The following is a 13,890-nucleotide window of genomic DNA, read 5'->3' as shown; positions in this document are numbered from 1 at the left end:
TAGAGAAAACCTGGTGCAAATGTGAAAAACAAGCCTTGAGTATGCTGGTAAGTATAATCTATCACTGATTTAACATCTTTTATGGAAAACTCATTACTTGTTTGGCAAAAAAGACATTCCTTAATATGTTCATTCTGCAAATATTTATTGGGTTCCTCTATTTGCCAGGTAAAGGGAGGATGTTACAAAAAATAAAAAAGTAATTGCTGCTGTAGGGATATTCACGGTCAGCGAAGAGAAAAATGGTAAGAAGAAAATGGTTGTCAACAGTTGAGAAGGAGAAAGTGTGTTGAGAGCAGAGGTGCTGTGGTGTTTGCTGCTACTTCTCCAGCCTCACTGCACAGGGGCAGTGACCACCTCAGCTTCCCCAGGTTAAGGATGGTACCCCCAGTGACACCATGTTTAAAACATGAAAAAAATAAAAAATAAAAAATAAAAAAATAAATAAAACATGGATGGGGGTGACATTCCCAGAAGGAGGAAATGTTCCAAAGGAGGGGGGCATAAAATATGTAAGTACTACACATAGTCTGTGGAGTGGTGAAGTACAAAGATGAGAGAGGGAGCGAACAGCTGGCAGGACCCACACAATGAGGGGTCTCAGATTTCATGTATAAGTGTCTGAATGCTTACCCTGATAAGAAAACACTATTGATGGGCAAAATAGGATCATATTTGCTGTGTAGAGCAATCCCTCCAGAAACTACATGGAGGATGAATTAGCTGAAATAAAGACAGTAATCCTGGATACTACTTAAGAAGATAGATTAATTACTACATTCATTCCATAGATATTTACTGAAGGTCTAGTGTAGCCAGACTCTGCGCCAGATACTGGGGACACAACTGTGACCTAGATTTGGCTTCAGCCCCTATAAAACCTGAAATCTAGACGGGATACAGACAAGTTAAAAAGGAATTATAAAAAGAGCTGTGACAGGAGAAGTATTCAGGGCTTCATTCACTCATTCATCCCACAAATATTTAATACTGCCAAAAGACAGATATGAGACTTGAAATAAGAGTAGAGATAGAGCTAATGCAATAATAGATATTTCAACAGAATTAACCCAATTCCATAAATAACTAATTTAGAAAGTCATCATCTTGGGTGACCACGAGACTGTACCATACAGCTAGTTGGAATACGGAATTCAGGAGGGAACTCCAGTTGGTAAGGAGAGATGTGCCCTTTTTCCAACACCTAGAGTAATGCTGATTTTTACAGAGGTTTATAAATGTATAGTAAAATGTTCCAAAAATCACATGAGCCATGAAGTTTAGATTTCTATTATCAGAAACTTTAAATATATACACAGGTAGACAGAATAATAATGGATTCTTCTCCAGTACTCATCACTCAGCTTCTTCAATTATTCAGTTATTTCATCTTTACCCCATCTATACTCCCTCCCCCTGCATTACTTTGAAGCAAATCCCAGGCATCATATAATTTCACCTATAAATATTTCAGTTTAAGAAATATTTTCATATTTCTCCTCATAAAAGGAGAAAATTTTATTAAAAGAAAAAAAACCCAAGACTTTATCACACATAAAATATATATATACAATTTGCATTTTTAATTAAGAACTTTTTTTTGACATGAGAAAAAAAACTTCATGGTGCTATTAAGATAAGAAACTAGTTATCACTGTTTTACCATTTAAAAAATTACCTAAGCTCTGGTAAAGGCATCCAATAAAATTAAATATGTTTTCAGCACACTGGCATGTAAAGAATACATATGCTACTGTAACTACAGTAGACATCACAGTCTACAAAAAAATGACAGGCGTACTTGTAGCTGTAAGCTACAATTTGTGACTAACTGGCTGTCACTAACCTATCAGAACTTTGATGAGTGTACCATGTCCTTATATCTTTCTCAAAAAGAAAAAAAAAAAAGGAAAGAAATGTTTACTAACAGAACCACAGCAACTAATGCTGCTACATAAAAAAAAAAGAAACTTTTTAAACCATTTAAAAAATAGACAAAGGAAGTTCATTTCAGCTAAGTTACCTTAAAAATGCCAAAAATAATATTTGACTCCACTTAAGAGCTATGTGATTTTAAAAGGTAATACACAGGGCCTTCCATGGTGGTGCAGTGGTTAAGAAATCCACCTGCCAATGCAGGGCACACGGGTTCGAGCACCGGTGTGGGAAAATCCCACATGCAGCGGAGCAACTAATCCACTGAGCCACAACTACTGAAGCCCGTGCGCCTAGAGCCCATAGCAACAAGAGAAGCCACCGCCATGAGAAGCCCACACGACACAACTAGAGAAAGCCCATGTGCAGCAACAAATAAAATAAATAAATTAATTTTTTTTAAAAAAAGGTAATACACAAATATAGGTTTTGGCCTGCTGCAAGTTAATCACAGACATATAAATTGTCAGAGGTGGAAAGAACCTCTATAACGTCCCTCACTTTATAGATGATGTAATAAGTTTCCATTCCAAATTTTTAATTTAAAATTAACTCTTAGAAAAAGAAACTGGTAAGATTCTATTGACACTCTTATGCTTTACTTGTGCTTCAATATAAATTTTGAATTAAATTAACGTGGGTAAACGAGTTCCTAAAGACTCCACAGTATAAGTAATAAAGCATATACTATACATCATTTAAAAACAATTAAATATGACCAGAGTTTGGGAAGCAGAATGAGTGTCATTCTAGTTATGTCATTTCTGGAGAAGATCAACCAAGGCTATTGCAACTACTACAACTATTTCAGAATTTTCATTAAACCCAGGCGAATTCACATGGGCCTCTTTTCATAAACGGCATATAAATCAGGGGTGTTTGTACAGAGAAATTCAACAATATAGATGATTATGTAATTTTTGAGAAACGAAGCCTTTGCATTTTCTTAGTCAAAATGATACACTTGGCTTTACTGGGTAATTATTACAGGTCCATTTATTTTCTAGTTCTCTTTAGGCATACACTGAATAATAATGGTACCTTCATGTTCAAAACACACAGGGGAATTATAGAGGCCAACACTGCAGAAACAAAATAAAATTCACTCTTCAAATTGTAAAAGGCACCATAAACTGCCTTCTTTTTAAACAACAAAATTAGCTTAAAGTAAGTAAAAATAAGAATGGGAAGGTCCACTGTCCATAGTGAAACAGTTTTTTTAAGAAACAGATAAAGAATGGCAGTATTAAAAAGTAGGCTTAACTGCCTTTGTTTTCCCACTAAATGAAATTAACCTTGGGCTCATTAATCAATAAAAATATACTGCTATACAGCCTGTACAAGGCACTAAGTACTTAAGGTGACACAAAATGAACCCCCTACCCCCTCACAAAGAAAACAAAAAAACTCTCTGGCTTGAAGAGGGAATAAAAGTAAAAGGTCAATTATCTGGGAGAAATAAGGGTAGAGTTTCTAGCTATTGCATTTTAAGCATGAATCAAGCTCGCATTGTTTTTATTTTAATTTTATTTTGAATGTCTGAAGTCCAATAGACCTCATGCCAAACTGAAAAATGATATCGTTGCTATTTTTAATGCTCTAGTATGCTACAGAAAAAACATGTTTGAGGAGTGGATAGATGGAAAGATGTTTTTACGTGACCTTTCTGTGGAGAAAAACAAATGTCATGCTTTTCACAATCTAATGTCCTTCAAGCAGGAAGAATCATACATAAAAAGATTACGTTGAAAATAAATTGAATAATAATAAAGCTGAATAATATATAAATATACAATAAGTTGAATAATAATACATACTATCAATGCATAAGTTGAGTAATACATGAAATAAAGAAGTTGCAGAGAGAAGCTGGATGATAAGAAAAGGATTAGCTGGTGTTTTTACTGGTGGGAAGGAGGCAGGAGCTGCTGGTGGTGGAGGAGAGGGAAGCAGAGGACAGTGAAGGCTTGAAATCAGGCAAAGAAATTTAAATGTGATTTGGAAAGCAGCACTATATAAATGAATTGACTGCCAAAGGGAAAACTTTCCAAAAGCTCTATTTTTTTCCATTCCCCAACTCGGCCCATTTGATTAAATGGTTACATCAAGAATTTCCTGTCTCTTCTCTTTCTTAAACATTCCTCATCGTGGTTCATCATAAAAACAGTAGTTGGAATCATCTCCTTCAGATGATACCTCCTTCATCCTAACATCTAGCATGGTACCACATTTTTACTTTAATCTTTCCTTATCATTCTGTTTTATTTAAACTTTAAGCTAATTTGTTTATGGCCTCCTGGAGGAGAAGGGGGGCCGGAAGGGATGTGCTTCTAACTCTGTGCCTTTCCTAGCATAGGATGGTCCCTTGGGCTAGAAAATTGTTTTTCTGCCCTCTTATTCCATTTATAGAACAATATTTTATCCACTGAACCAACTTGACTTACTTTCTCTTTAAGTAATCCCTCTTAAAGAATTTTGGCGGTCTAGATTTCCTTAATGATCCTATGATTGTGTCTTATATTATTTGATTTTTTTTCATTATTATTTTGTACTTGTTATATCCGTAGCATGTCTATACATATGCTTAAAAAGTTGACTAATGGCTTACCTCCTACAGAAGATGATTTCATCAAGGGCACAAAAAAAAAAATGTGGAGGACAAGATCATGCTACTCAGGAGAAGAATTTTTTAAAACCTAGGATTAAAAGAAGGTAGAAGAAGTGGAGCAGACACTGTGTCTAGGCAGTTTATTTTAGAATCTCTTGCATGTGAAAGAAGCTATCTGGGGGAATGATAGCCAGTAGCGTAGGATGAGTGAAATAACCACAGTCAGTCTATCTTAAAATGTATGATGCATGAATAGATACCACCAGATGAGAAGGAACTGAATGTAAAGCAAAGAGAGAATACAAAATCAGTCACTGAGCTTCTAATAAGTGTGAGAAACTAAGGAAAGGCATCAAGTTCAAGATGTTAAACAAGACAACCTGCTCCGTGTCCTGGTGATGCTTACGGTTCAGCAGAGAGGACAGACACTAAATACAAAAATTCATTAAATAATTGCAAGTGTGATAATACTGGATTATAGAAAGGATTCTTCTTAATGGCCAAAAATTAGAGACGCTGTCTTTTTAAAGGAGATTCACATTGATGGTGCTCGTCTTCAGTGTCTACACCCATGTTTAGATTTATAATTGGACAATTAGCTATGGCTTTAGAAACCAATTGCGTAGTTAAATACATAACAGAAAACTACCATGTAAGAAAAAGTTCATGTAGGTTACTTATATAAGTCAGTTCCTTTAGACTTACACATGCCTTTAAATAAGTATTTTGCAAAAGCAAGTTATCACATAATTTTTACTAGCCATACTCTAAGTTTTTTTGGCACTCTGACATACATACATCCTAAGCCCTGATGTGTCATTCATTTCACCGCAACACTTCAAAGACATAAAGGCTTACGCAAATAAAGAGTTAGATCAACTCATCTCCCAACAACGTAATTTCATCCACAAAGGAAGAGCATTGCTGTGAAACACAGCGTATGTACTCGACTAGTCGGCAGCTTGCACAAATGGCGCTCCAGATGTATATCTGTTCAAGTCAGCCCAAGGCAACAATTTTGATCAATTCTAATGTGATAAAAGGCTGCAGGGAAAGTGTGCAGAAACGTGTTTACGTCAGCCCTTAATTAAACTGTTGTTCACTTCCAAAGAACCTTAGGAAACACTAATGAGACATGAGTTTTGGCAATTTCTTCATCAAAGCAAAGACCCCTTCCTCAGTCTGTAGCAACCTGTCATCCAAGTCGCTCCCGGGATAAATGTCACATGACACTCCAATCAGTTAGCCACCTGTTAGTAGAACTTCACTGAAGTCAACTAGTGATCTAGGGCAAGCTCCAACAGCTACCTCAACACCTGCCTGTCTGGGGCACCTGCTCCTTTTTCACATATAGGAGAGCAATATGTTAGCTTTTCCAATATGCTTCAGTGGATTAAGGTTACAAATCGAATGTCTATCGCCTACGTAGAAAACACATCATTTTCTTTAAAAAAAAAAAAAAATTCCTTTTCTTCTTCCCTACATGACACTTACAGTTTACAACTATTTGAAATCAATTATGTAAGAGCACACAAGAATTCTTGAATTTCTATGAAGCTGTTCTTTTCAGCATAGCATAACACTAACAAAATATATTTACTGTGCCATTCCTATGATTTAGAAAAACATATTTCTATCTAGTTAACAAAGAAACAAATTGCCTCAAAATCTTTTAAAATTCCAATATTTTTACATCTTCCTAAGTTGTCTTTCTTATTTACATGTCATACTTGTAAACAAGTCTAAAAGAACCCTCTTGATACAAATCACCACTTGCTGGCTTCTCTTATTTTCCAGTATTTAATGTTAAGGTATATTTTATTATGAGGTGCTTATAAAGCTATAATCATTGTTAAAAATGTCTTCCTTATTTTTTACATTATCAAGCTGCTGAGCAGATGTTACGGGATTCTTTTTTTGCAGAAGAAAACTCAAGGTGCAATGAAACTTTGGTCCTTTGGTATGAGCATGATACAGATCAAAGAAGAAAAGTGCATATGTGAGAACATTTAGCTTAGGGAGTCCAGTGACTAGGATTTGACAAGATTTTATTATATTGACAAGTCTTACTAACTTAATACCCCTCACAGTTTTCCAAGTTTCTTTACTTTTTACAGGTTTTAGGCTTCTCTAGATTTTAAAGAGCTTTATAGGTTTATAAAAACTCTGGAAATAGAAAAGCTCTTCAGAGACCAAACTCATTGGAAGAAGGCAAAGGTGGTTAACACGCCCGTTACTCCCTTGAAACTCTGTCAAGCAACACAAAACAGACTGACAAGTGAACGTTAGCTAAACTGGGGAATTTCTGCTTTCCATTAAAATGTTGGGGTGAAAGCTGGATGACAACATGAAAAAGGAATGACCCATCTGTATAAAATAATAATGCTCTTTATAATACATGAGATAATAAATGAGAGGCTACTAAAGCTGGTGTGTGGGATGAGTTCAGGAGCTGGAAATCTGATACTTGTACTTCAGGCCATAAATCCGGAGTCAGTCCTGAGACAGGGAAACAGCTTGGGCCCTGTGCCTGGAGGACAAGGAGAAGGCAGGGAGGATGACTCTGCCGACTGAGCACTGAAAGAGACCCAGGCTTCTCCTCCTCTGCTTTTGCCTGGCGGTAAATTGTGTGCAGGAGAGGAAAATTTAGAGGAGAGGCTATTTATAACTGTATAAGTGTTATGAAAAATACTGCAATCACCAAGTGCAGAAGATCCCGGCCCAGAGCTTTGATGGATTTATTTCTATTGTTTCCCTGTGGAGAACCATACTGACCCTTACTTTCCTAAGTTTTACCTGTAGATAAAGGACCCATGTGGGGATACAGCCACTGTGGAGAACAGTATGGAGGTTCCTTAAAAAACTAAAAATAGAACTACCATATGACCCAGCAATCCCACTACTGGGCATATACCCTGAGAAAACCATAATTGAAAAAGAGTCATGGACCACAATGTTCATTGCAGCTCTATTTACAATAGCCAGGACATGGACGCAACCTAAGTGTCCATCGCCAGATGAATGGATAAAGAAGATGTGGCACATATATACAATGGAATACTACTCAGCCATAAAAAGAAATGAAATTGGGTCATTTGTAGTGAGGTGGAGGGACCTAGAGACTGTCATACAGAGTGAAGTAAGTCAGAAAGAGAAAAACAAATACCGTATGCTAACACATATATATGGTATCTGGAAAAAAAATGGTTCTGAAGAACCTAGGGGCAGGACAGGAAGAAAGATGCAGACATAGAGAATGGACTTGAGGACACGGGGAGGGGGGAGGGTAAGCTGGGACGAAGTGAGAGAGTAGCATGGACATATACACTACCAAATGTAAAATAGATAGCTAGTGGGAAGCAGCCGCATAACACAGATAGATCAGCTAGGTGCTTTGTGACCACCTAGAAGGGTGGGATAGGGAGGGTGGGAGGGAGATGCAAGAGGGAGGAGATATGGGGATGTATGTATATGTATAGCTGATTCACTTTGTTATAAAGCAGAAACTAACACTCCATTGTAAAGCAATTATACTCCAATAAAGATGTTAAAAAAAAAAAAAAAAAGGAACCTATGTGGGGAAGTGCCCCGAGGGAGTGAGTCTGTAGGACAAGAAAGGAGAGAGACCAAGTAGGTGTCTTTACTTGAAAGCTTTGCATATTCCCTGAGGTACCCTCGCCATTTCCCCATTTCCTTCACAATAAAATGGGGCTCTCTCAGCTCCTGGCAAGAAAAGATGTACTGTGATGCCCAGTGGTTTAAGTGAAATATAAATGACAGGAAAGAGGTGCATGGGTAGAGTCACAAGGCCACAGATTCACTGTTCTTTAAATATATTTCAGAGGACATGCTTCAAAATTGCTTATAGAGCCACGTGCTGTGTCTAAGTAGTATGGATATGATGGTGGAGTTAAACAAATCACTCAGGCACTGCTAGTGAGAATATAAATTGATAAGACCTTTCCAGATTTTGTGCCAATGTTTATCAAAAGCCTTAGAAATGGACATAATATTTAACTCAGGAAATCTACAGTAGGAATGTATTTATTCCTTTAACAAAATTTCATTGAGCATCTATGTATTTGGTGACTTAGTGCCAGACAGTATGCCAGGTACCGGGGACAATGAATAGAACTAGACAGGAACAAAAGGATCAGATTTAAGGACAAAGATTTGTATGCAACGATGTTCACTGTATCTTTATTAACTATACAAAAACTTGGAAACTATCTAAACATCCACAAGTAAAGCAGACCTTCAAAACTGTATAGTATAGCCAAAGGGTGGCATACTATGCAGCATTACAAAGTGGAAATTGAATGACATTGTAACATGCTATTATATTATAAATAAAAGACCAAAAAAAAAAACCAAACGGAAAAGAATTTACAAAATAGCATATATTGTATAAGCCCAATTTAGGGCAAAAATTTTACTTGACATAGAGTACATAGAATATGCATAGAAAAAAAAATATAGAAAATAGACTGGCATATAATATATCCAAATATTAACGTGAGTTATCTCCATGTGATAGAATTACAGGTGACTTTAATTTTCTTGTTTATATTTGACGATTTGTTTTTCAAATCCCCCACAAATAATTTTTACTTTTATAATAAAAAATGGTAAAATATATATTTGGAGAAAAAAATACTGCCTGTAGGTCCACAGAATATTATAAATAGTTCCCAGTGATGGGTGGACAACACAGGATCTTGATACTGTGCCAGACATTATGCTTTAAGAAGGAAATGCCTCACTGGTCTTAGATACTGGATGCTACAAAAATGTAAAATGAAACGCTTTAATGTAACGTTTGCAATTTAGTTGGCTAAAGGCAAAACAATATTTTTGAGAATACAATTGAAAAGAAATATCTGAATATCTGTTTCTAAGGACTCTTCTAGATGTAAAATTTTATGATTCTGTGGCAAATGTGAATAAGTCCTTCCTACACGCTCCAAGTTAACGAAAAGCTCTGAATGGTATGACAAGACATATGGACTTAATCCCACTACAGTAGTTTGATGATGATGCCAGATGATTCAAAAAATAATTAGCTGCCATGTTAAGAAAGTATCTCCATATATATATATGTATCACACTCTAAAATAACTTCAGAAAATCGGCAAGCTACATTAAGAAGAGATAAGATATCATCTTCAATTAGATTTCTCAATCTTTTTTTCTTTTAAGGAAATCAGTTCTTTTTCAAAGGAAAAAACAGAAAATATGGTAGTCTTCGTGTTAAATATACGAAAATTCTTACTTTAATCTTTGAGTTATTTAATCTTAACTGCACAAGCATATTACTACATCCTTGAGCAATTTAAAACCTTTTGTGATAATTTAAGTCTCTCCATATAGTATATTCCAACCCAAGCCTGTAAGTAGCATGTTTCTGCAAGTCTCTGTTTATCACAGCTCTATTTAAAAAAAAAAGTCTCCAGGCTACACCAACACCCAATACCAAGTTAAAGCTCAAACCCCTTTGAAGTTCACGAACACCTTCCTGAGACATTAAAAAAAAAAAAAAAAGCCTTGAATAATGAAGAACAATGCTAAAAGAGTGAATACTGAATAAATGAAAACTTATTTTTAAAAAACACTTCAAAATACTTTTGTCCATTAAGCAATTTCATTTCAACAGACAGACGATGATAAAGTATCTTGAGTAATGTCAGAAAATCTAATTTGAAAGGAGGAAAAGCACCAAACAATTATGCAAGATGTGGAGTATATTTTAGATGCTTATTAAATATTGGCATAGGTAAATAGCTGCTATTCGCCATGCCTCTGGGGAGAACCTCTTGGCTATAGAGGCTTATTAGTGTTAAGCATCTGAGAGCCATGGACTATAAAATAAAATCAATACCGTAACCTTAACTGTAAAAGTCAGAAAGATACTGGAAGAGTTCTAATTTAACAAGATTACAGATGACTTTTTAGAGAACATTTGGGGAAAAGCCATGCATTTAGCAACATTTATGCTACAAGACATCTCAAGGTTTAGGTTGTTACTAATGCCGTTATTATACATGCTGGTAATGGTTAGGGTTGATTTTACTGATGTGTTACTTTAGTGGATTTCCAGGAAAGTCCTGGAAGTGATCTGGAACTTATTTCAAATAAAATCATTAAACTTAGGTAGTAAACTAATTGCCTAGGAACAATTATGATTTGATGTGGGTTAGTGTAGCAGACAAAAAAAATCATGAAAAAATTTTAAGGTCGTCACTTTGGCAGCTCAATGCAAATATGATTACTCTGCACAATATTCCGTTTCTTTTAATGGAAAAGTAGTCAAAACTGGTATAAGTTGTAGTTTTTAAGTTCAGTCTAAATCTATATTTCTCCTTTAACAAATGTAAATGAAGAAAAAAAGAACATCCTGTCAATGAAATTACTATGATGGCATATTTATTATCTTAATGGTTTTAGAAATCACGTGAAATTGATCAGTAACAAAACCTCTATTTGGTAATGGACCAATTACATTTGTGAGATAATGTCAATGAAACAGAATATTGTCACAGGATAATGGTCTCCTGTTGCTATATCCCTAGTCATTTAGAGAAAATATAAATGTTGCCGTCTGGCTGAGTCATTTATTTTCAAAGTAGGAGACACAGATCCCATAACAATGTTCTGTTATAATAACTCAATCTCTCTCAATCATTTGTTGTACCAGAATGGTGCAGGACAGGGCTTGTATTTGTAAGAACTGCACATTCCTCAGGTATAAGGCAAAACATATGATGCCTCCAAGCACCTAAACAGCCAATTATCAAGTTATTCAACAAGAGCATTTAAAATAAACATCTAAAAAATAATTCAGGAAATGGAAAATGTTCAGAGTCTTCAAAAAGATTCATGTTAATGAAAGCTCAAAGACTCAAGTATTAAAGATCTATAAATACTCTGACTTCAATTAATTTAAAATCCAGAACATTAGAACACAAAGGAACCTTACTATCCAACTTTATCTCACAGATGAGAAAACTCAGTTTACTGACATTAAGTGTTCTAAGGCCATACCACTATTTATATTGATAGTTTCCTGATCACCATTATAGTGCTCTAGGCATATGGCAAAAAATTAGAATAGAAAAGAAAAAAATATATACAGCAATAAATATATAATTTTTATATTTTGACACACATAGCTCAATTTAAACTGAATGTATATCACACACCTCAACTAAAGACATTCTAGACTTTAGGATTATTTATTAACATCTTATTATTTAAAGGAAAAGAGATTCTTAACCTGAGTCCAGCCCAAGAACTGCACTCATGAATTCCTGGAGTCTGTGAACCCTTCTGCTATTATATGTATTTATTTGTAGTAAAGTTTCATATGTGTTAGGAAAAAAAAACTGTCATAGAGGTTTTGTAACTAGTTTGCAAAACCATGAACATAGCATGACAATGACTTCTTTGGAAGGCAGTATATACAGTAATAATGAGCGTGGATTCTGGAGTGGAAGAGACAAGGGCTCCCATTCTATCAATGCTAGTTATCTGTGTATCTATGTCAAATTTCTTAACCACTGTAGTGATGAGCTTAATGAGCTGTAAAACGTTTGTTTGTTTTTAAATAGGATTGAAAAGAAAAATATATGTAAAGTCTTAGCTCAATCCTGGAAGGGAGTAAGTGCTCAATAGATGGTAGCCACAAATGGAAGGAGGGTCTGGTTTTCCTCAATTTGAATGTATTTGTTGAACGAAAAGATTTAAATTTATGTGGTTTATTCAACAAATAAATGATATACAAAAGTGAGTAAATATAAAAATAGTTAATAGAACTATTATAGGTTAAAGACAAGTTGAAAATACAAATATGGTATTGGATCTGTTTGGGACCTTCATTTAAACAAAACAACCTATACGATATTCTGGGGAATTTGCACATGGGTTATACAGTATATATTAAGGAATTATTGTTATATTTGTTAAATTAATAATGGTATTGAGTTGTATTAAAAATGATAATCATTGTCTATTAGAAACTTAAGTATTTATAAGTAAGATGACACATTATCTGGGATTTACTTTAAAATACTTAAAAAACTGGAAGATACTGAATAAAACAAGATGGGCAAAATATTGATAACAGTTAAAGCTAAAAAATGGTACATGGAAGTTCACTTTATGATTCTTTCTATTTTTGACATTCTCTATAACAAAAAGCTTTTTAAAACTTTAAATATCGTGCTTAAACATTCCATCCAAACCAGCTCTTCTCCACATTTATCCATCAAAAGCACTCATGTCTCCCTTTTTTTTAGTTCAAAAACTTAATCATGGCACAAATATTAAGAGGTTGATTTTTTAAAAAAGAAGATACACAATTTTACCATCTTAAAATTTTGTTTTGACAATTCTTCCAGACCTGAAAACTCATAAATTCACCTCTACACTTATTCTAGTTCTACAAGGTCTAACAGAATCTTCCATGAAGCTCCCTAGAACTGTCCGCCTGCCAAGACTTGTTAAGCAGTGTTCAAATTCTCCTAGTCCATTTCTCCCTATGTAGGTAAGTTTATATATTGCTTCCCCTAGGTGGGTTGCAGGATAACAGAGAAATACAAAAATATATATATCAGGCTTTGAAAAAGAAGACCTAGGCTCTGCTCTTAATTATCTGGACGCTATGGATGAGACAGCCTCTCTGATACTTAGATTGCTTATCTGTCAGATAAGGAGCTTGAACTATGTCTCCCCTAAGGCTTCTAATAATCTGTGTTCTATCCCTGGAAAATCAACTTCTTATTGTATATGATATTGGTGGTATAATAACTCGAAAGAAACTGGCTTTCCAAATTACTTCAAAATAAACTTAAATAGGAAATTAATGTGTAAATGGATGTGAAATAAAACCTTTTACCACCCTAAGAAACTTTTCATGGTACACTATGATAACGAAGCACACTGTCTCCCATGGATTTTCCACTTTCCTAATTTAGACTGTGTTCTACCAATCTAGAGAGCCAGTGTCACACAGCAAGTTGTTATTTTTTTCAAACTAATTATCCACGATGGTTTTTCTACAAAATGCTGTATTTTCAAATCATTAAGCCTCCAGAGGACAGACATATGAGTATCACTTTCCCCTAGTAAGTAGTATTGTCCCTTCTAGCCATGTACACAGGTTGCGTCCCATCCAAAATGCTCTTCCTGATTAGAACACATGAAAAGAGCACAAACATCTGTTAATTAGTAGGCAAGGTAAGGAATTCTGATGAAAGCCTTCACCAACAACGTAGTGTCTTCCTTTCTGTTTGAAAGATGTTCATAATGTGATTTTTCAACTACAGCAGTGTAGCCGAAGAGAACGAAAT

General features: G+C 35.0%; 1 protein-coding gene across 23 annotated transcripts in view; it reads right to left on the bottom strand.

Annotated features, from left to right (window-relative positions):
* Positions 1-13,890, bottom strand: part of NFIB (nuclear factor I B) — a 442,099-nt gene that overhangs the window by 42,148 nt on the left and 386,061 nt on the right. The window lies entirely within an intron of this gene.

This window comes from Orcinus orca, chromosome 6, assembly GCF_937001465.1.
Source record: "Orcinus orca chromosome 6, mOrcOrc1.1, whole genome shotgun sequence".
Taxonomy (NCBI): domain Eukaryota; kingdom Metazoa; phylum Chordata; class Mammalia; order Artiodactyla; family Delphinidae; genus Orcinus; species Orcinus orca.
The sequence above is the reverse complement of the archived record's forward strand: the minus strand, read 5'-3'. Positions and strand labels throughout refer to the sequence as shown.